The sequence below is a fragment of the Topomyia yanbarensis genome, chromosome 2 (genome assembly GCF_030247195.1).
Source record: "Topomyia yanbarensis strain Yona2022 chromosome 2, ASM3024719v1, whole genome shotgun sequence".
NCBI lineage: Eukaryota > Metazoa > Arthropoda > Insecta > Diptera > Culicidae > Topomyia > Topomyia yanbarensis.
In genome coordinates this window covers 273,665,667-273,691,017 of record NC_080671.1, presented here as the reverse complement: position 1 = coordinate 273,691,017, position 25,351 = coordinate 273,665,667, and the positions used below count along the sequence as shown (strand labels likewise).

Sequence of the window (25,351 nt, the reverse complement as noted above, 5' to 3'; positions counted from 1 at the left end):
AATATTTTACAAATGTATGTCAAGTGGCTCATGTGTCCCCATGGGTGGAGATACTTGAACCACTCCTTAAAGTAAGTTGAGCCATTCTTCTAGCAAATAAGCTAGCACCAGACATATACGAAACATTATCGTTCATCCTTTTGTCTTTTGTTCTGAATGTGCAAAATATCATAGTGCTGTGGCATAACATATAAAATGAAAAATATTCATAGTCGGGCTATCTCCTGGTTCACCATCCCCACTTTAACTATAAAAAACTGATTATTTTTTAAAAGTGTTAACAGACGTTTGACGCTACCGCTATCGTGCGAGTTTAGGTTTCCGAAAGAGCCAACAAGAAAAATAATATGGACGTAAAATCATCAGGATGTGACGTAGTATCCTTAGTGGTTTGCCTATTCCTGTAGTTCATCTATCCCCACTCTTCCCTGTGCCTTTACTGACTGAATTAATCATTTGCAATAAAAAATTGTAATTTTTAGTCAAAACAAGAAATGAAATTGTTCACCCGTAGTATTCATGTATTTTCAAGTTTGTAACCAACACCATACAGCAGTTACTTCCTCCGCTCTGCAACCTCATCTTGTAGTTGATAGATTTCAACGAACTTATGCCAACTGTTGGTTTTATTGATTTGTTCCAAGATTAAACGGTTTGCTTAAACAAACCGAGATATGCAGCAAATGAATTAAACGTGTATCTCGAATGTAATAAAATATTATAATCATAATTATTAAAAATTTTAAGATATGTTAGCAACCTCACACCTCTCCCTCCATTGCACGCTAGTGTGTATATGCACTACTAGTGCCAAAACAGGCCCATTCTCATATATTAAGCCTAGCGCTTTTTTTTATTGTTATACAACATCACTGCACTGCCGTTCTACGTAGGGTGGCCAGATAGAATTCCTTAATATCGGTAGGGTCACTAAAAGTTTATCGGTAGTTATCGGTAGGCCGGGTTGTTGTCCCAAAAACGTAGTATTGTTTGTGGCACTAAAAACTGGATTCTAACCGCACTGCGCACTTACCACTCTTTCATTAAATTCTTCTCATAGACTGGTTAGTTCGACTGGTCTGTCTATGAAAATACCATCTCTATCACTGGAAATACATGTGTTTTGACAGCTCACAGTTTTCAGATCACTCGCACTTTGAAAGTGCGGAGTCCAGGTTGGTGGGAAGTGCGCAATATTGACATAGAATTGTAAAATACTGACAACACAGATCTCAGACCAAATCCAACAAAAAAAAAATTTCATAAAAATCGGTAGTTTTCGGTAGGACTAACGAAATATCGGTAGTTTTGCTTTGGTTGTCTGTGAATCGGTAGGGAAGACCAAAATCGGTAGGTCTACTGATAAGTCGGTAGGTCTGGCCACCCTGGTTCTGAGGCAACTGAGAAAAACGCGATTGAAGATGAAAATTGTATTAGCAATCTGGAGGGAAACGGTGTAACAAATAAAGATTTATTTCTAAAATTACGTTCATGGCAATCGTTTTCAATATAATCAGTCCAGTTTTCTATTATATAGATTCAATTAACGTTAGTTTTTAAGAAAAATGTTACGTGGGACTGTTATGCCGAGAAATCGATCGGAAACCGGAAAGTTCTACGCATATCAGTCCCATAACGATCTATGTAAATGATGCTCATAACTCATTTTTTTTACAAAAGTGTATGTCGTGAGTTTTTCTGTTACTAGGGAGATTTGTTGCTTCATCAAAATTGGAAATAGGGTAAAGTACCTATTTTTACTCTATTTGGAAGGGTACCTCACAAGATCATTAATTACTCTGCCTACACCTGATGGAGTGCATTAATTTGACATTCACAACCTTGCTTCGTTCCTAAGAACCAATCTAATAACAAAAATGGCCTAAAATCGATGAAATGCTAGTGTTTGATCGCAACTAAAGTTCCAATCGAGTGCCCCAATTGTCGCCCTACCATTTGATCCTCTTTGTTGAACAAAGATAGCAAACGCTGCACTAACCAACGGCTTCAAATGGGTAGCGTGATAATAGAAACATTGCGAAAATAGGCTCGTTATCCTAGATGCGTTCGCCATGTTATGCAAGCGACGATAGTAATGAAGAGCTTTACAGGATTGTTCTCACTGCTGTGATTAATATTGCCACTGCCATCTCTTTTCTAATGATCATGTATTTTTCCATCAATTTTTTCAGTGCCCGACATCTAGCATAATGTACTTCTTAACTAAACGCTACGTAATTATTTTTTTATTGCGCGCTTTTTTGGGGTTTTGTTAGTGGGACAATTATTCGTAGAATATCAACAATGGGAAAAACAGACTTGGTATTTTTTCACGAAGTATTCGAACAAATTTTATGATTTGGATGTGTTTTCTGAAAATATACATCAAAAAGGACTGTTTGATTAAAAAAAGTGAAAATGACCAAAAAGCAACATGGGACAATTATGCGTAGAACGGCAGTGCATCTCAGCTTCAGTTCTTTATCCAGCATTGAAATCTCCTGTATCATGAAAGGGCTGGCTCGATTTACTAGCGAATCATTCGATTATATTATACTTTGCCAAATTATGTGAGTTGTGTTGCCAATATTTCATGCGAATGTCAGTAGTTCGTTAGTTTTGGCTGATGAATCTTAATATATTAAGAAATCGATTGTCATAACTGAATGTGTAAAGCAGTAATAATGGTCTTGATATTTAGTAATTCCAATTGAATGTTGAAAAAATGTCTCACAGTTCACGTAAAATGAACTCAGTTGCAACCTTCCCGAACTTGTACGATTTACATGATATAGCAGATTTTGAAAGAGTCACGTCTAATGCGTGTGCACATTTATAACTTTCCGTATTATCGTTATTGTCTGTAAATCTTCATATACACTGCATGCCATGATGACTGCATGACTGTTGTATCGGTGACAGCAGACTAACGGATCGTGCACATTGTACTTAAACTGATCAACATGGCGAACACGACGAAAAAGAGTAGAAAGAGATATTCACAACTGGTAGCCAATATAATCCAGTTGGGTATAGTTCGTCGCATAGTGAAAACGTAATTTATCTGTGTTCATTATTGGTTTGGAAACTAGTCCAATAAGAAAAATTAAACATGTTCAAGTAATTTGCAAGTGTCATAGCGCAATATGAGTACTTGTTTGCAAACAATAAAATTGTGTAAAGTTTAAAGAATTAATTAACGTTTCGTTATACCTTTAAAGTGTGCCAGAGAATTGTCTACTCAGTTCAATCATTGCACAGGTGTTTGTGTATAAGTTATTCTCCTTTGGTAGCGTTTATATTTTACAGTGTGATGATTTGGAAGTGATTTACCTTTACAGAATACCAACAAATACAAAAAACTGGTTCCTGTTTGTAGGTAAAATTCAAATGCTATCTCGGCTAAACTTAACTAAGGTAAGAGGCTTAAAACCTGCGCTAATCCTACACGAATGACTGGACTGTTGATTATAGTAGCTCAAGCTTACATCACCAGGTGCTTGAAAATGATCACATATGACCGAACAGGGTGATTTGTTTCATTCAGACCTATTAGACTGTGTGCCACATTATTAACATCTGTATCTTATATTCAGTTACTATAAACTATTGTAAAAATGTAGAACACTTGTGTTTGAGAGAAAATTTAGGTTAGTTTGCCATTGTTTTTGCCCGAATTTGGGGAAATTCAGGCAATATAAACAACGAAAATAAAATTACATATTCTTGATTAATTTGTGTTCTGCGCGTGCACCTGGAGCTCATTTCAATGAAAATGCCGTATGTCTTTACGTGTTCATTTGTGTTAGTAAAGCTTAAGTCTTCGTCATTTTTTGTGTTATACCCATATTCAATCAAAATGCAACAAACCAGACATTTTTTGCATTCAACGACCCTGGCTGTCGTCGCTGACGTAATCGACGAAAATATGTGTGACTCATAACTATTTTAATATACATTTCATTTTTTTTGCTTGAATAGAAGTACAATTATAATCAGCAGGTGTTATAGACTATTTTTTCTGCTTCATAGTGAAAACATAAGTTTCGCACATGAACTTGTATTGTCTGCACCAGGCATTGTAATTCTCTCTCACTCACGCGAGAAGAAGCTTATCCGATGTCCAACTTTTCCAAGATAAGATGAGTTGCAAAATTCTCCGTCTCCACAAATACCGTGAGAATGATTTTCCGGGTTACATTTATTTGACTTTTTCCTTCTCACCGGAGAAGGTGATAAAATTTTAATTTCGTGGAAATCAATAAAAACTTCAAAAAATACACTTAATTACAAAGAAAAGCGGCAAAGAAATCTTGAGCGTTTTTTCAAAACGTCATATCTGCAATGAGTTACTCTCTTTGTTTACTTTCTCTTTCGATTTTTACGGCGTCACTATAACACTTTTCACTTATTTTACAGTACAGATCGAAAGACGGTGGTTTTAACTAGCATATTATGCAAAGAGTTGAGGGATAAATGTTAAAATGACCGAATTATTAACAGAAGAGAAAGTAAACAAAGAGAGTAACTCATTGCAGATATGACGTTCTGAAAAAACGCTCAAGAAATATGATAGACTTGTTTTTTCGTGTTTTGGAATAACGACAAGAAAGCAGCGAGCGAAAAAAGATACCGTGATAAACTCATTCACTCATTCTCCGGCAGTTTTATTTATCCGGAGAAATAACACGTTGTATTTATCCAGAGAAGTTGTGTGAGTGCCAATAACTTTTCGTGTGAAAATGTGAGTTTTTATTTATTTATTTATTTATTTATTTTATTTTCATCTGACCTACATGGTCTACATGAAATATAGAATGAGGAAAACCTCCAAATGCGCGTAAAAACCTCATTATCTTTTCACATGTACACATTAAACAATATTACACATCACATTACAATGTGTTACTAATAATACATCTAACAAATCAAAATCCCTATCTAAATCACACCTTATGCACTAGCCGTTTAAGCCTATTTTTAAAAACGTCACTTGATACAGAGAAGTCAAAACATTCATAAACATTATTAAATACGCTACACATCGCCCTTATGGGTTCATTCTGTCCATAATCAGTACTTTGATAGTCAAGTCTTAAAAAATTCCACGATCTTATACTTCTAGCGGGCACATTTACATTTCTGAGAAAGTATATTTGGGGCATCTATTTCACCAGTTAGAACTTTCCCTACAAACACGGCTCTGGATATATTTCGCCTTTTTGAAAGAGGGTCCATGTCGAGCAGGCGACAGCGTTCAATGTAAGGTGGCAACTCTATCGGGTTGCGCCATGGCAGGGTTTTAAGGGCATATCGGAGAAACCTAGCTTGTATAGATTCAATTCTGGTAATTCAGACATTTGTGTACGGGCACCAAATGACAGCTGAAGCTTCCAGGATGGAGCGTACAAGAGAGAAGTACAGTGCTCTCAGACAGTATGGGTCAGTATACTCTTTGGCTATTCTAATGATAAAACCAAGGTTCCAGTTGGCTTTCGCAATGATGTGGGAATAGTGATCTCTAAACGTCAATTTAGAATCCAGCTGTACACCAAGGTCCCTGACAACTGACACTCCATCCAGTAGTTTCCCTGAGATAGTATAACACCACAAAATTAGATTTTTTCTGCGCGTGAAAGAAATTACTGAGCATTTGGATACACTGATAGTCAACCGATTTCGAGTACACCAGTTACAAAATTCATCTAGTTGTCGCTGTAGTTCAATGCAGTCCAATTCAGATCGTACAATAAGAAACAGTTTAAGGTCATCTGCATAGATAAGTTTGCATCCTGGTGGAAGGACATTACAAACGTCATTGAAGAACAAGGAGAACAGCAAGGGTCCAAGATTACTACCCTGGGGCACACCTAATAAATTTATAAAGTTATGTGACTCAACATTTCCTAGTTTGACAGATAAGGTACGGCCTACAAGGTATGATTTAAGCCACTTGGTGAAGTTGAGTGAGGCACCCAATCTTTCTATCTTCGCCAGTAGGAGCGAATGATCAACACTATCGAAAGCTGCTTTGAGATCTGTATAAATAGTATCCACTTGTGCTCCGCATTCAAAACTTTTAATGCAGTGTGAAGTGAATTGTGCTAAATTCGTGGATGTTGATTTATCTGGGAAGAACCCGTGTTGATTTGTTGATATATATGTTTTGGCTTCCCGGAACAATACATTGCTTACTAGAATTTAAAATATCTTGGACCCCGCACAGAGAGAGGTTATTCCCCGATAATTTGCTATGTCCTGCTTGTCATCTTTTTTAAAAACAGGAAACATAACCGATTTTTTCCAACAAAGAGGAAACGTCCCTTGCGACAAAGATAGATTAAAAATCAGTTTTAGGGGAGCGGAAAGGGCACTCGCACATCTTTTTAAAATAATGGCAGGAATCCCATCAGGACCAGCCGAAGTCGAAGATTTCAATTTATCAGTAGCAGCAACAATGTCTTCCTCCGTAAAATGGATGCTACCTAGGTCCATCACACCCCTGGGAACATCTCGTAGTCCGATTTCGACCTGTTCTGGAGTAGTCGGAACTGTTTCAAATGCACTCGAAAAATGTTTTGCAAACAGGTTACAGATACCGCGAGTCGTGTTAGAAGTTTCATTTGCCAAAGTCATACTAGAAGGAAGTTTACTCTCTTTACGCTTCTCATTTACAAAAGACCAGAAACGTTTGGGATTTCGCTGAAGGTCAGATTGCGTTTGTAATACATGCCGAGAGTATAGGAAGCGGTTATAAGCTTTGTAATTGTTGCTAGCATATATGAATTCCCGCTTTGTATTGGGATTTCGTCGGTTGGTGTAGTGCCGAAGCGCGGCTGCCCTCAGTCGTTTAAGTTCTCGGAGACGTCGATTGGACCAAAGTGGTTTTGGTTTAGGACGCGGGGCTGGGACATATATTTCAAACAGTTGGGTCAGGATCGATGAGAACTTTTCTATTGCGTCATTTACATCGGTTGCGTTATTGAGTAAAGTCACCCAGTCAATCGTTTGCAGTGAGTTGTTGAGTCCGGGAAAATCGGTTTTTGAAAAGTTATACTTCAAATCGTCAAGAATCTCGTCAAAAATAACCTGTCCAGGACAGGTCTGCACAACTAAGAGGGGAGGGTGATGCGAATCTATTTCAACGCGTGGCTCATCTGCGCGATAGACATGGCAGTTCTTGTATGCATCTTCATTTACAAACAGAAGATCTAACGTGCGATTTAGTCTGTTCGTGATCGTACACATTTGCAGCATGTTGAGTAATGACATCCCGTCTAGTAAAGCAACGCTAGATCTCGAAAGGGATGAGTCGGAATGGTCGGCGTAAGCATAACCGAAAGAAGTCGTTTTCCATACAAGACCAGGCTGGTTGTAATCTCCAAATAACAAATGAGAAGCTTGGGGTTCTAGCGAATTAGCAATGTCAAGTGCGGATTGAATATGGTTCTGAATAACGTTTATGTTATCTGCGGAGTCCGGAGGGAGGTATACGACGCCCACGCATGTGTTATTACCATGGCTATTAAGGTTTACCCAGAGTTGTTCTACGCCGTTACTGTTAAAACTTTTTGTATAGACGCTAACCGATTAGAAACAGCTATAAGTACACCCCCGCCCCTTTTTTCACCAGAAACGACTGGGTCACGATCGTTACGATAGACCGTATATCTAGGCCCAAACAGCTGCAGGGAATTGATTTCGTCGTTCAGCCATGTTTCTGTCAGGATAATGACACCGTGCTCTGCATCGGATACAGCTATGATCAGCTCATCGATCTTTGTGTGTAGTCCTCTCACGTTCTGGTAGTATATTCTGAGCTGGGAACGGGAATTCATTTGAAGGGAGGCAGTATCTGTATGTCTAGCTTCGGAGGAACATATACATTCCTGGCATTTACCTGGAAAAACAGTCGTGGTGTCTTCATAATTTGAGTCACGGATAGCTAGGTGGAAGTCAGCTACGGAGTCAGAAGTATGTTGTCCAACGGTAGACTGGAACCGAAAATTACTTTGAGGGGGTGCAGTATCAAAGGTAGCTTCGAGAGGACATATACTCTCTTTGGCTTTACCTGGAGAAACAGTCGTGAGGTCATCATAATTTAGATTGCAGATGTCTTGATGAATATCAGCTACGGAGCCGGGAGTGTGTTGTCCAACGGTAGACTGGAACTGAAAATTACTTTGAGGGGGTGCAGTATCAAGGGTAGCTTCGAGAGGACATATACCCTCCTTGGCCTAACCTGGAGAAACAGTTGCGAGTTCATCATCGTTTGGATTGCAGATTGCTGGAAGAATATCAGCTACAGAACCGGGAGTATGTTGTCCAACAGAAGGCTGGAACCGAAAATTACTTTGAGGTGGTGCAGTATCAAGGATAGCTTCGAGAGGACATATACCCTCTTTGGCTTTACCTGGAGGAAAAGTTGCATGTTCATCATCGTTTGGATTGCAGATTGCTGGATGAATATCAGCTACGGAGCCGGGAGTATGTTGTCCAACAGAAGACTGGAACCCAAAATTATTTTGAGGGGTGCAGTATCAAAGGTAGCTTCGAGAGGACATATACCCTCAGAACAGAAAGTAATCCGTTCAGATATCCTGGTATGCTGGTCAACGGTAATTGCTATACGTCACGACTAATTTGCTGACGCTTTCTTTCAACAAGCTTCCTATACACAGCGCATTCGAAACTGTAGGCTACATGTTTTGTCTCCAGATTCAGCTTCCGGTCCCTATTCATCTTAGCGCAATTAGCACAGCAAAGTAATTCTGATGCACATTCTGCTGTAATGTGGTCCCCTGCGCATTTAGAGCAGACCTGAGAGTCTTTGTATTCAGTACTCTTATGCCCATACGCACAGCATTTAAAGCAAAGTACTATTCCAAAACACTCAACCACTCTACATCTTTCCCAGCCAATGTTTACACACCCTAACTTGAGCATGGTCTCAAACGAATCAGCATTCACTTCAATCACATAATTATATGCTGTGTAATTATTCCGCTTAGTTTTAAATAACGTTATGAGTTTTAACTCTGTTTAGTTCATTGATTCATTTTGTTCTTCCAGGCTATTTTTAAGTTCACTCTCTGACAACTGTTCCGCAATCCCCACAATCTTCAACCTTGGTTTTGCCGGTTTCGGAACTGAGATTTCATAATTCTCTCAAAACTTCTCTCTCACCACTGCCACAACTGATTCTATTGCCTCCGCACTTGTCACACCGAGGATGATTGAGCCACCATTGCCTTCTCGAACAGTTTGAATTTTATTCGATGCACGGTCAATTTGGCTACGCAATTCATTCTTTGTTTTCCTAGCACTTTGATTCAATTCTTTTTAAGGCGCACTAAAATAATGGGTTCATTCTTACGAGGCTGTTTCGGGGTTTCACTGTTACACTTTTCACTAACTTGCGAGTATGGTTTCAACGAACTAGAGCTTTCACCAAATTTTTGTACATTTTCAATTCTGGGCCGTTTTCTAGGCCTGAGATTCCTGCTCGGACCAGCCGGTGTGGCATCTTTTTCGCCTGCACTCTTCCTTTTTCCAAAACTTCAGCAAATGTACACGATTTCTGTTCGACCAATTTTCTGCTTTCAGTTAATTCCCGCAAGATTTCTAGCTTGACACTTTCAACTGCACGTTGCATTTGTGACCCAATGGCAATTCCAATGACAGCTCATTTCATTTTTCCACAACTTCATACTTTCAGTTATTTCCACTAGAATGCTATTACATTTGGCCATAATATCGTTGTGACCGCTTTGATGCTTCCGACAGCCATGGCACAAATATTTTAACCCGCGATTTGTTGTCATTGCTTTCATCCCATGCTTATCGATATCATCTGTACACTTTAAATGCAGTATCACTCCACACGGGCCGTAGCAGAAAACCTTTTCATTCTCTTCGCTTATAGCTCTCGTACAGGCACCGCATTGTAGCGTTGTGGTCATCCCCGCGGCCGCTGACCCGTAGGTCGCCCGCCAAGCAGCACAATTGTATCACTTAGCTTGGGTGTAACTATAACGTTTCTTTAATCACCTCCTGTGCCAGTTAGTTCACGTATACCGACACACCAAAAATATCACAGGAATCTTCGTTTGACGAGCTTCCAAATGCACTAATAATCTCCTCCAAAATCCATTTAAAACACCGATAAAAAGCAATAAAAACACGACGAATTTGTAGAAGACAACTGACGGTCCTGCGCTTCACTTCACTTCATATATGCCTAACAATGGATTTACTCGAATTCAACTTGGTTCGTCTGCTAGAGCCCATTAAACTACCATCTATCAATTTTCTTATGAAGCTGATAAAATCGGGTCAAAATCTGATAAAATCGGTCGCAGTAGCAAAACTATCCGGGCGCATTTACTCATATGAGCGATAAATGCAATGCCTGGTCTGCACACTTACTAATATAAATTGTGTAGGTTGTGAAGGGCTCAATCTGTAGTGTGAGCAATGCACTATGGGTCACTAGGGCGGTTTTTCGGCACAAAAATCAATAACTTCCAAACCGTTCATTTTAGAGAAATTATGCCTGAGAGAATATTTTTGGAAATTAAATTAGATTTCTTTTAAAGCAAAATGTAACTAGGGTTGTCCTCTCGAACATTCTTTTCGAAAAAAATATTTTTCGAACTAAATGGAACAGGAAGGTACTTCAGTAAAGTTGTAGAAAAATGTTTTTCAAGTAACATTTTAAAACACATCAAAGTTATAGCACTATCGGCTTTCATGTTAAAATTATTTTTCTTCTTTAACTTAGGGTGTTTCTGAAAAATTCAATTTTATAATTATTTTATAACTTTTTAAATAGTTAGTCTATCTTCATACTCTTTATGAAGCATTTTTAGTACTTTGCATTGTGCATATTTCTATTGAAGAATGTGAATCAATATCATTTCTTGTTATCGAGTTACGGTCATTTTTTAAAATAAAAATGATAGTTTTCATTGACTTATAACTCAGAAGGTTGCAAAAAGTAGCAGCTACACGGTGTGTTTGGTAGAACAATTTTATTCAAAAAAATCGTCATCGCTAAAACTTCAGCATGTGATAGGATGCGCTTTTCCCTTTCAAAGTAAAATTAAAATATTCTATCGGGGGCTCCAGAACAACTTTCTATTTTGAAGTTTTTTTGTTTGAAAACTTAAGGTTTTGTCTATTGTACGAAGATAGCGATCTCAATACAAAAGTAGATATAGAAAGTATCACCTTTACCCGAAAGACGTGTTGCGGTTAGTGTCTCCAGATTCTGACCTGAACTGGCAACTCTGTCTTCTTGATATGTTGTCTGTGCTCTTATCCCATATTATGAGGGAAATCTTCAATAAACAGACTTGTATTACTTGAATGTATGGTACAGCCTGATATTTTCTTGTTCGTTTTCTGTTGTGATCCGTGCACAACGAGTAACGACTCCGGAATTTCTTCTTAAAGGAAGTTATGGAACATGGTTTTATTATTTATTAGATTATGTGAAGTGTGCTCGATTTGGAAATTAAATTTGAGGACAAGCAAAAATCTGCATCTATAAATTCTGATGAATCTACCCCAAAAGATAACAAACATGGATCCAAAACTCGAAGAGCTTTTTTTCTTTTTCAATCATCTTTCTTTAAATGTTGATAAAGACAAACAGGATTCTCAACCCAAAATTGTAATAAAATCCATCGTTTATTACAATGACTCGAACTGTCTACTTTAGTTCATTCAAATAAGTGTCATTTTCGCCCAAGACCCGGAGAAATCTGAAAATATATTTTTTCTGCTCAGAATGGGACTTTGTATACATTGAAATTTATCTGAATTTACTGTTCATTTAAACCCAACATTTTTTGTAAGTCCTTGTTAATCCATAGGCACCGCGCACACCTAAAGCTGGTAAAATTGTAATAACTTTCTCGGGTGATTTTATATCGATTTATAGCATTCTACGAAGTTGTAGACAATGGGATTGTTAATCAGATTCTCACTTTTAGTATTTTTTGAATGTCTATAGTACCAATTAGTAGCAAAAATACGAATTAATTTCATTAAAAAACTTAAGTTTTCAATCAAAAAATTTAAAATAAAAAGTTGTTCTAAACCCCCCGATAGAATATTTTAATTTTACTTTCAAATGAAAGGGAAAAGTCCATCCTTTCATATCCCGAAATTTTACAGATGCCGAATTTTTTTGAATAAAGTTGTTCGACAAAGACACCGTGGCTAAATTTTTACCTTTTCAAAAGTGTATCAAAAATACTATAAAATATCTCAAAATTAACTTTTCCTTTTTTGTCCTTCAATGCCAAATATAAACAACAACACCACGATTCGTGACAGTTTAATTGATATCAATCCCATTGATGAATCGAATCGCAGTAGACGACGACTGATTTGATGAACGCGTGTAGTGCTTTGTAGTCCGTTAAAGTGAAGATATGTGGAAGCCACGTTGCTAGGCACCGACTCGCTTGTTTACATTAAGAAAAACTGAAAATCTAAAGTGAAAATTCAAACGCACAAATGAGAGTTTCCGAACATTTTCCTTTGGTCATCTGCACATTGGCAGAAAATTTGAAGTTTTGTTAGTAAACGATTAAAGTTTCGCGAGTGTTTTTGCAGTGGTTGGTGAAAAAAGTGCATTTGAAAAAGTGCAATGATAAAGAGAAGAAGAGTGTTTCGAAAAGAAACCCCAAGTGAAGAGGGGTGATATTTTCGCACAAAATAGAAGCTACAGATGGCATTCCGTCAAAATTGATTGTATAGGAAAATATTCTAGCTTCCTTAAGTAGCAGTTTCGTGGCACACCAGCAAGATTAATGTGTTGAAAAACGTATTTTTATATTTGCTCATGTCAGATATGTGGTTAGGCAGGGGAGAGGGGTGTATGTGGCGTAGGAGTTGTGTTGTGGCTCGCATGTATAATGTCCTTAAAATAGTTAAAAGAAAATTGTTCGATCCCTGCAGGGTAAAAATCACACTATAAAACCAAAGGAAATTTAAAATTTTCAAGTGCATTTGCACGTTGAAAAGTAAATCAAATGGTTTTTTTTCGAATTTAAATGCAGTTCATGTGCTATTTCAAATTATATTCATACTACTTTCCCATGAATACGATATGTTCTACCATTGAATTTTGGTTGCCATGCTGTTGAGTCGCATAGTATGAACTTTCCACATAACATTCATGTGAAAAACATATAGCATCTTCTCAGTGAATAAAAATGATCCATCGAGACATTCGAGAGAAATTGCGATTTGAAGTTTTATGACACGTTTCATAAGGCTACCAGCAAACACCCACGGGTTTGGTCCTGTCTCTTGTAAGTAGGGGTTTGCCCACTACTCGGGTTTTTGTTTGCCCGGCGAACCCTTCTTTTCAGGGCGGCCTAGGTGCTTCTACCAAGACTTTCGGATTTCGTAACACAACAAAAAAAAGATAAACGAACAATAAATTTTAAAATTTACCGACTTTTATTCCAGCTACTCTCTCAACTTCTGCTGCTGCTGGTGATCTGCTACTGCTGGCGGAAAGGCGGGCGGTTTCTTCCGACCGGCCGGGACAACAACGGCCGCGTTCTCCTTTGATCGTTGGCTGCTCCGGCAGCGGTCCTTGACTTTTAGCTATGGAGGTGAGCTTTGCTCCTTTGTTGGAACCTCCCTAGCGACGATGGCGAACTATCTATACAGCAAATTTATACAGCAAATTTATTTATTTTCGTCAAGCATATGTAGACTACATAGAATGGTTTAACAATATTTACAATATTTACTTATATACTATACTATACTATACTATATATCGCCGGATCGACTTGCTCGCCGCAAGTGATCCCGGAAGTCACCGCAGTGCACTTCCCAGGGGGAACCTTTGTCCGCCCTGCTTCGTTCTCCTTGGCGATTAACTGTGGAGGAGAGCTAGGCTCGTTCGACTGATCCTCCACAGTGAGAACGGTCGGCGATACGATTCCTTAATGTTTAGCCGGGGTAGCGATAACACTCCTTGACGTTTAGCTTACCCCTTAATGGCGAATCGACACCGCGTTTACGTGTGCCCGAACCACGGGCCGGCACTCTTCGACGCCTGACTTACCCTGACGGGTTACAATCTCGCTCACACCGGGTGGAAAAAAATTGGAAACAATTTTTTTCTAACCTAACACCTACCACCGATACAATAATAATAACGAAATGAATCAATAAATAAACAAAGAAAAACTATCTAACCCTAACCATTTCTTCCGCAATTTATCAATAATATTCATCACAAAAATCTAATCGATTGGATGTCCTAATCGGTGAACTGTTTGACTGTCTTGGGTCTGATAATACTGACAGCATACGCGAAGCGAGAGGTTGTCAGCCATTGCCATTATTCGGCTATGGGTTGAACCCTAAATCCAATCCGAAAACAAGATCGGTAACAACTCGATATTGCTAAAATTCTGCAAGTGACATTGATAATTTTCAATGTTCCAACTTGCAGGGGAACGGTTGTCGGCATTATTTTGTTTGTTTTATCATCGACTGTCCAGAAATGTCTTACGTGTCCTTACGATACCAGTACTACACACTTGTGTTGGGGATTCAATCCAAATACATTCATACAATCCCATTAATTCATCCTCAATCACTGGCCTGCTCGATCATTCACATTCCGATAAGCACTTCGAATTAACCCCAAAACAATTTTATCTCATCATTCACACATGCATTCATTCACTGTTCGATTCTGCACACATACATTCACACATACAATATCGCTTAGCACGTCATCGTTTCTCCCACTCACAGACATTCCGGACAAAAGTTTGTATATTCGTCCCTTTTCGCCTCAAAACGCTTCGTACATGGCAAAAGAAACGTTTGAGAGGGACCAAAGAATGTCTTTCGCATAATTTAAAAATATCAAAATGATTCCCGCTGGAATCAAACGAACCATCCCAGGTTTAACGACAAACCCAAAATTATGCGAAATAAAATTTTATTATTCGATTCGAAATCGAAGACGCGAGGCGCTTTTTAACCCACATCGCTCTAACACCCATACCATCCTGATCCGAATCGGGCTACATCTGAATGTTGCAGAACATTGATGCGAACATCGGGGAAAATGTCAAAAATGATGATGATAGCACCCATCTGAATGGATGAATGAATCATCATCGAAACAAATAAAACGGATCGCGCAATCGTGTCTGCAATTCGTATTCCGCGACTTTTATTCGTTTTCGCGAGTGTCCTCGGAGTGGTAGTCGAGTAGGAAACCCATTTCCGCGAGTGTTGTGTCCCTGGAAAATATGGGAAAAGTAGTATTACAGTGAGATTATGCTCCAAACAATGAGTTTTTTACATTTTCTGCACCCGTAGGTGCTGGTGTCCCCCTATTGAAAGGGGTTTTGAATAAATTTGTTTTGCCGGACACGGCGGAAATGATGTATTTGATGCGGCCGGGGACCACGGTGTGTTTATTGAAGTGGATAATTCTATCCTTCCGTGGCCAAGACGGGTCCCCGACCATACATTAAGTGAGATAATTTGATTACCTCACTGCGTGAGTGGGGCGCAAAAGAATTTTGCTTCTGTTTGCCGAACACGGCAGGTTGTGTATTTAGATACGCCCAGTGCCCGGGAGAACGGCACGGTATAAGATTAGTGTTTTTTTAGTGGAGTATTCCACCCTACCGCAGTCGTCACCGGGGCCGGAGCATATATTTCGTGCGAGTGTTTGCTTACCCCACTGCGCGAGTGTGGCTCAAAATAAATGCATGAAGCTAATGAAAAGGCTTCCCGCGGCAGAGTTGGTCTTCCACAATAAAAATAGAGAAGACGGAGAAATGTTTATTGTTTTTTTATTCGGAACAAAGTCCGTGTTGTTGCCGTCGGGAGCTGACGGCTGCTTTTGGAAAACTCCCAAGTGAGTAATCCATATAAAAGCATACCGTCAGTCCACAAACGGCACGGAAAAGTTTTTTTATGCTAGTTTAAGGAGATTTGCTGGCCAAACTCCGAGATTTTTACCTGCTAAATCCTCCAGCTTGTAGGAGGATACACCCTTTTTTGAGAAATTTTTTGCCGGTAAGTATTGTGGTCCAAGTTTAGCATTGTAAGTGCATTCGACAACTTAATTTTTTTTCCATACGTTTATTTGACACGGCATTTGCAAAAGCTTTTTACGCCAGTTTCTTTTTACATGGCATGTTACAAAAATCCTTAAGACTAATTTTAACTATACTAGTAATTTGTCTAAAACTAACACTAATATTCTAGGACACTTTAATTGGTGAATGATTAGCCTTGGATGAGAGTATGAGGAGATGAATTTAATTAAATTTTTGACAGATGCTGTTTTTAGAAAATGATAGATAAGTTCCATGTATAGAGGATCGCGATACGCCAGGATGTCTCTAACAGGAACATGGATTGGTCTTCCTCGAACTTGTAAAGAATCTACTAATTGTGATCTGGCTTCACGATATTCAGTGCAGGACCAAACAACATGCTCAATGTCATGGTAACCCTCTCCACAAGCACAATGATTACCCTCAGCGAGCCCAATACGACGGAGATGCGCATCTAAAGTATAATGATTGGACATGAGCCTAGACATCACACGGATGAAGTCCCGACTTACATCCAATCCTTTGAACCATGCCTTCGTTGATACTTTAGGGATAATTGAGTGTAGCCATCGTCCCATATCTCCATTGTCCCAAGATGTTTGCCAACTAGCAAGTGTCCTCTGTCGAGAAGCGCTATAAAATTCATTGTAAGCGATGGGTCTTTCATATATTTCACCATCTAGTGCACCAATCTTGGCTAAATTATCAGCTTTCTCATTGCCCGCAATAGAGCAATGGGCGGGGAGCCACACTAGGGTAAATTTATAACATTTTCTTGTTAGGTTACTCAGAGATTCTCGTATCTTCCCCAAAAAGAATGGATCGTGATTATCAATCCTCTTTGAGCGTAGAGCTGCAATTGTGCTGAGACTATCAGTGAGGATAAAGTAATGGTTCGGGGGTAAAGTATTAATTATTTGCATACTATAGTGAACTGCTGCTATTTTCGCTATATAAACAGAGGCGGGTTCTGCAAGTTTGAGAGAAATTGAAAAATTATTGTTGAAAATACCGAAACCAGTGGCCTCACTGATTCGTGACCCATCAGTGTAAAACATTTTAAGGCAGTCTATGTGTTGATATTTACTTGTGAAATATGGGATCTCCCGCGAGCGTAGATTATTCGGAATTCCACGAATCTCTGCTTGCATGGACGTATCGAAGAATAAAGTAGGTTCAGGAGTATCTAGTATATTGACGTATGTGGAAACATAACTAGCAGGCGTTATTTCTTGTGACATGTGATTGAAATACACTGTCATGAATCTGGTTTGGGGTTGAAGCTCACATCGTGAGGTTCATAACCTCACATCGAATAAGTAAACGAGAGGAGAGATCCCAGAATCAGTCTTTTAAAGGAAGACCTCCCGCTAGTACTTCAAGACTCATCGTATGGGTCGACTGCATGCAACCTAAGGCGATTCGCAAACAATGATACTGTATCCGTTCCAGTTTAATAATGTGAGTGTTCGCAGCTGAACGGAAACAGATGCACCCATATTCCATTACTGAAAGTATTGTTGTTTGATACAATCTTATCATGTCACTTGGGTGAGAACCCCACCATGATCCAGTTATTGTTCGCAGAAAATTTATCCTTTGTTTGCATTTCGTTATTAGGTACCTAATGTGGCCTCCCCATGTGCCTTTAGAATCGAACCAAACTTTTCCTCAACTAAAAAAAAATTTAAAAGTCAGGACTTGGGCTATCGTTCTACCAACCAACTGAAGCTGAGCTGGATCACGCTTCCTTGAGAAAACGACCAACTCTGTTTTCTCCGTAGAGAAATCGATGCCCAGCTTTAAAGCCCAAATTGATAAATTATCCAAGCTATCTTGCAATGGTTGTTGTAAATTTATAGCTTTTGGTCCTGTGGCAGAAACCACACCATCATCTGCAAGTTGTCTTAGAGTGCATGGGCTGACAATACAATTATCAATGTCATTCACGTAAAAATTATAGAGAAGGGGGCTTAGACAAGAGCCTTGTGGGAGGCCCATGTAACTTATTCTGAGTGTCGCCAAATCGCCATATGAAAAATGCATGTGCTTTTCTGACAATAAATTGTATAAATAATTATTTAATATCGGTGAAAGACCACATTGATGTAGTTTCTCCGAGAGAACATCAATGGAGACTGAGTCGAATGCTCCTTTTATGTCTAAGAACACAGACGCCATTTGTTCTTTTTGGGGGTAAGCGAGTTGAATTTCTGACGAAAGTAGCGCCAGGCAATCATTCGTTCCCTTTCCTCTCCGAAAACCAAGCTGGGTATCTGAGAGCAGGCCGTTCGCCTCAACCCAATTGTCGAGACGTCGTAGGATAATTTTTTCCAACAATTTCCTGATGCAGGATAGCATTGCAATCGGTCGATACGAGTTATGATCGGAGGCTGGTTTTCCCGGTTTTGGAACGGCGATAACTCTCACTTGTCTCCAGTCACGCGGGACAATATTTTGCTCAAGAAACTTGTTGAATAAATTCAACAAGCGTCTTTTTGCTAGGTCAGGCAGATTCTTTGCCAAGTTGAATTCAATTCTGTCTAATTCCGGAGCATTATTGTTGCACGAGAGGAGTGCAATTGAAAATTCCATCATTGTCAAAGGCGAATCTATGAAATCGTTACTTGTGGGAGCATCGCGAATGATTTTCTGCGCAGGAGCAGAATCTGGACAAATTTTCTTGGCAAAATTAAATATCCAACGATTCGAAAAATCTTCGCTTTCATTAGTCACGTTTCGATTCCTCATTCTTCTGGCTGTGTTCCAAAGAGTACTCATTGATGTTTCTCTTGACAAGCCATCAACGAAGCGTCTCCAATAACTAGACTTTTTGGCACGACGTATACTGTCAAATTTGTTTTGCAAAACGAAATAATTTTCAATGTTCTCACGTATACCCCCTTTCTGTTTCAAAATTTCTTTGTAGGCAACTTGTTTAGCTTCATATGCATCAGAGCACTCTTTGTCCCACCAAGGATTAGGGGGCCGTCTATTTATTGTCATTCCAGGATTGCATTTCGTTTGGGCTTGTTCTGCTGCTACAATAATTAAACCCGTTAGGAATTCATATTCTTCGGTAGGGGGTAGTTCTTCTGTCGAAGCAAGAGAAGTGGAAATTAATGTTTCGTATGTTTTCTAATCAATATTTCGTGTTAAGTCATAGGGAACATTGATTGAATTCGTAAGGCCTAATTCTCTGTTAATTGAAACAACGATTGGCAAATGATCGCTACCGTGAGGATCAGGTACAACCTTCCACGTGCAATCTAACCGAAGTGATGTCGAGCACAGAGATAGATCTAATGCACTTGGACGTGCGGGAGGTCTGGGGATGCGTGTTGTTTCGCCAGTATTTAAAACTGTCATATTAAATTCGTCACAAACATTGTATATCAAAGAGGATCGATTATCATTGTAGAGGGAACCCCACAGTACTCCGTGCGAGTTGAAGTCTCCCAGTATCAGACGCGGAGCAGCCATGGATTCCACTACCTCAAAAATTTGACGTTGTCCAATTTGAACTTTGGGAGGTATATATATATATATATATATATATATATATATATATATATATATATATATATATATATATATATATATATATATATATATATATATATATATATATATATATATATATATATATATATATATATATATATATATATATATATATATATATATATATATATATATATATATATATATATATATATATATATATATATATATATATATATATATATATATATATATATATATATATATATATATATATATATATATATATATATATATATATATATATATATATATATATATATATATATATATATAGAAGCGATAAACATGTCTTTGCCTTTAATATTCGTTTGGACTGCTACAGCCTCAATGCCAGCAATCATGGGGATGGTAATTCTATAGAAAAAATAGCACTTTTTAATTCCTAGAAGCACTCCTCCATACGGGGTGTCTCGGTCTAGGCGAATAATGTTGAAATAATTTAAGTTGAAATTAATGTTTGAGGTAAGCCATGTTTCACATAGAGCAAAAGCATCGCATTTTAAGTTATGCAGTAAAATTTTTAAGGAATCAATTTTTGGTATGATACTTCTGCAATTCCACTGTAAAACAGTGATGGAGTCTTTCACCTTAGGAGTTGAGTTAACCATTGAAAGATATAATTGCTGCAAGGATGGGCCATTGAGCAATCAGCTGCTCTAAAAATGTTCTAATTGTTGGGAGGAAAACTGAAAGTATACTCCTTAGTGGTTCAGAAATATTGAATGCTTTAAAAATCCAATCAACAATTTCAGAAAATTTCAATGATCCTACCCCCGGCTGAGTCTCAGAGGAAGTCGAAATTTTATTATTTCCAGTAATGGTGTTCTGTTTGGATTGTACGTTCCCAAAACCGGACGGAATTGATTTCGGTTTTGAATCGGAATTTTTCGGTTTTGGGCGCAGTTTATCAATTGGTGGAGAAATTTTAAGGCCCTTTCTTGGCAGCTTGGGAAAAGAAGACTGTTTTCTTTTTCTGGAATTTCCGGGTAAAACAAATGATGTACCTTCGCACGCTCCGTCAGATTCAGACTGTTCCGAAAATAGAGATGTGTAAGTGTTTTCTAAGAAGATGGAATTAGGGGTAGCATTTTTCAACATTTCTGCATAGGAGCGCTTAGATCTCTCCTTCAAGGATCGTTTAATTTTATCCTCGCGCAATTTATAAATGGGGCATGCAGGGAGCTCATGCCAGTTTTCTCCGCACATTAAACATTTTTCTGAATTTTCATTGCATGTATCCTCTTGATGAGAACCCCCACATTTGCCACACCGTGCCTTATTCGAACAGTAAGTGGCTGTGTGGCCAAGCTGTTTACAATTAAGGCAATTCATTACACGAGGGATAAAAAGGCGAACAGGGAGACGAATCTTATCGATAATGACGTAGTTGGGCAGCGCAGACCCAGCGAAAGTCACTCGAAACGAGTCAGACAGTCGATAAACTTTTTTATCTCCTTCGTGTGATACTGAATGCAATTGCTTGCATTCAAGTATCCTTACGTCTTTAAGTATGGTGTCTTTGAAACGACCAACCCCATGCTTAATTAAGTCATCAACAGTCAAACTTGATTCTGTGATGACCCCATCAATTTCAATTTCCTATATTCACGCGTAAAAAGCTCGCAAGAAGCAATTGCATTGGCTTGTTTGAGACTACCAACGACAATGCGTATTTTATCTTAATTAACTTTGACGATCTCTTTTACATCCGAGAATCGCGAAGTCAAATCTTTCGAAATTTGAATGATATTTAGCGCCTTTATTTTACGCCTAATAAATACAATCCATGGTCCCGTTGACGACTCTGGGTAAATTTTAATTCTAATCGGGTTTACATTTTCAGCAGAAGGCTTAAGGGGAGGGTCTGTTACTCGTTCTCCCATCTCGTCATCCATTTTACCTAACAAGAAAAACTATCACAAAAAGGAATGAAAAATATACCTGTTATCTGTTATCTCTTAGGTGACGAAGACACCGGTAGAACACACCTCATGTGTTACGTTGTAAACTCGGTGCCCGTTGTTTGACAATGTGACACTTGCTGTCCTTCTTCGTCGCGTTGCTTCTTCAGTAGAGAAATAGGCCTACCTGCAACACTTCAAAATTCTCTCCGATTAAGCTGCTCGTCGGTATCACCACCACAAGCGCGCTCTCTCCGTTTCCACCACCGCGGTAGACAAATATGGCTACCTGTGGCTTGCTGCGAAAATCCCACTATCGATGCGGCACTTTTCGGTACCACTTGTTTTCCTTATTCGTCGTACCACTTCTGCGGTAGACAAATAGAGCAAATGGGTCTACCTGTGACGCTTCCCCTCCCCTTCCATGTCTTTGCCTTCCCCCTCGATTAGAATTGCCCTACGACACCAATACAATATATTTTTTCTGTGTGTAAGGCACGAACACTGTCGATTTCTGCCACCGCGGTAGGAAAATTTGTCTACCCGCGGTTTGCTGTCAAAACACTATATATCGAGGATGCCGTTGACCACGCATCCGACGTATCAACTGTCGACTCACACTTAACAAACTGGTCTCTCTCTCTCCCACAAAAACGCATACAGCATCTCGCACGCCGTCACTCTCTCGAGAACAAAACCTTCCACCTGGAGGCACAACCGTCTCGGTCGGTTGCAAAAACTGTTATGATCGACAACTTCAAGTTTCGACGGTACACCATTTGTCCCGTTTCAAAAGGTTTGGAGAACTTTCGATGACGCAAGTTGTACTGATGTCGAATGCCCTCGCTTGCCTTTGCCAAATTTTTGACCACAATCTCTCGGATTTTGTCTATCTGCGCTGCTCGGTTCGAGCATATGCCCGGATTGTGGTGTTTATCGAGCGATTTCTTCGCTCCACTGGGTTAGCCTGCGAATGATAGCGGGAGTTCAGCCAATGTTTGACGTTGGTTTCTTTTATGAATTGACTGAACTCCTTCGAGGTGAAAGTGGAGGCATTGTCGCTCAGCAGAATTTCCGGGCTACCATGGCGATTGAACCACTGTTCGCGTAGTATCGTACAGAGTGACGTACTAGCGACTTTGCGAACTGGGGTTAACATGACGTACTTGCTGAAGACGTCGAGGACGACAAGCAAGTGTTGATTCCCACGTTTGCTTTTTGGAAGAGGACCAATATAGGCCACAGAAACCATTTGCCATGGTGCATTAGTCGCACGCGACTGACCCATTTCGGGCTGGACTGGGACGAAAGGAGCTTTGATTTCCTTGCACGTCCCGCATTCTCGAATAAACTTTCGTACTTCCGATCCCATACGAGGCCAGTAATATCGCAACTGCACTTCGTGGATCGTTTTATCGTATCCCACGTGAAGCAAATTCTCGTGGGTACGTTGGATCAAATCTTGACGGAACTCGGGTGCTGGGACGAGTTTCCAACTAAACCGCGAGTCGCACGGAACAACTTTCGAGTTTACATACTTGAAAAGTTGATCATTTTCTACTTTGAAGTCTGCATAATCGTCAGGATTTTGGATAACTTTGGACTTCATGGAACAGTACCAGTCTGAGGTGGACAAAGCGGAAACGGCTGCTACGGCCCGGGATAACGCATCTGGAACGACATTGTCCTTGCCTTTCCGGTGCTCAATAGACATGTCGTAGAGTAGCAATTCTAAACTCCAACGACTCAAACGTGAACTGGTTTTCCATTTAGTCTTCAGTATCCATGTAATCGCTGACGAATCAGTGACCAGTCGAAAATTATAACCTTCCAAGTAACCTCGGTAGTGTTCAACCGCCATTATCACCGCCAGACCTTCCTTCTCAGTTGCATGATAGTTCCTTTGGGGAGTGGTCAGTTTGTGCGAAAAGTATGCAACTACTTTCTCACCCTCGGGATACTCCTGCACCAGAACAGCAGCGACTGCTAAGTCACTAGCGTCTGTCTGAAAGATGAAATCTTTGGAGAAGTCTGGTGGGACTAATACTGGAGGAGTGACTAGAAGTTCCTTAATTTTAAGGAACGCGAGTTCTGCCTCGGAGTTCCAAACTAAGCTCTTGGTTTTCGTTTTGAGCAGATCGCTCAAGGGAGCAGTGACCTCACTGAACCGATCGATGAAGCGGCGGTAATAACCGCACATACCGAGGAAACGACGAAGTTTCGTAACGGTAACCGGTCTCTCGTAGTCGAGAATCGGTTGAATTTTGTTAGGATTGACTTTGAGTCCGTCCCGATTCAACAAATAATCAAGAAACTTAAGTTCGGGGACTCCAAAACGGGATTTTTCCAAATTGATGGTTAGGTTGGCTCTTGCTAGACAATCGGCCACTGCTTTGAGCAACTGTATGTGATGCTCGAACGTTTCGCTTACCACGATGATGTCATCTAGGTAGACGAAAATGCAAGGTTCCCATTTACCTCGTCCTAGAACCTGGTCCATCAGTCGCGCCAGAGTAGCGGGGCTGTTGACGAGACCAAATGGTAGACGAGTAAATTGGAACATACCCCTGCCAGGAACACTGAAAGCGGTATATTTGCGACTATCCTTGGCCAGGGGTACCTGGAGAAAGGCCTCCTTCAAGTCTATAGTAGACAGATACTTCGCCTTGGGTAAGCCGCTCGATATTCGCCCAGGGTGGGGCAGAGGGTATGCATCTCGTACAGTACGCTCATTGAGAGGCCTAGCGTCTAGACAAAGACGAATTGAGTTTCGTGACCGCCACAATATTAAGCGACCAATCCGAATCAGACTCCTCGATAATTCCCATAGACCGCCATCGGTCAACTTCTTCCCAGACCTTTGACAGTTTATTTGGGCTCATGTGATAAGGATATCGGCAAACGGGTGCCACACCTTGGAATTCATCTTTGATGACAATCCTGTGCTCTGTGAATGAGGTTGGGCTTAACTTTCCGGGCTCTACTGCCTGGAAACACTTCTTTACTTCTTCTACGCGCGCTAACTGTTCCGAAGTGAGTATCGACTCACGCGGTACTTCATCTTCTTCATCGTCTTCTGATTCCTGACCTGAGTTCAACAGAGCACAGTTTTGTGTCTCAGGAGAAATCCCAACGGCGCGCCAAAAGTCCATACCTAGAATGGAGTTGACGGTAAGATGCTCTACTACAAGAGTGCATAGGACATTTGTCAAATTTTGAAAAGTATACGGGAGATACGCTTGTCCAATGATTGGTAAGGTTTGACCATTTGCAGAACGTAGTTCGAATGGTCGTTCCAAACTTTTCAAGGGACTTTTCGAAAACTTTCGGTATAGCTTTTTAGTCATAATCGTGGCGTTGCTACCACTGTCGAGCAAGGCTTTGAAGGATTTGCCGTACACTGCGACAATTGCAAATGGACGGTTATCGAACGGGTCGTCAAGGACGATGGTTTCGACAGACAACGAATTATCATAGTCCTCATCACGAGCCGGTCGAAAACTGTCGTAAATCTGGGGATTAATAATGAGTTGTTGTTTGGAGCGCTGTTTTACTGCCAACTGCGACTTCAGTTGGTTCTGATCCCGTTTTTTAGGCAGTAAGGGCAACGAGAAACATCAAAACCTTCAAATCCGCACACTATGCAGAAGACCCGCCTTGGTTTCCGGCATTCCTCATATTCGTGTCCTTTGTCTCCACAATTGTAGCAGACGCCGAGCACTGGAGGACGATGCTTTTCCATCAAATATTTTAGGC

General features: G+C 39.8%; 1 protein-coding gene across 1 annotated transcript in view; it reads left to right on the top strand.

The window, feature by feature from the left end:
- Positions 1-3,002: 3,002 nt before the first annotated feature.
- Positions 3,003-25,351, top strand: part of LOC131683153 (uncharacterized) — a 529,082-nt gene continuing 506,733 nt past the window's right edge. The window contains exon 1 of the mRNA XM_058964983.1: positions 3,003-3,379. The gene's annotated coding sequence lies outside the window, so the exon portion shown is untranslated. The remainder of the gene's footprint in view (positions 3,380-25,351) is intronic.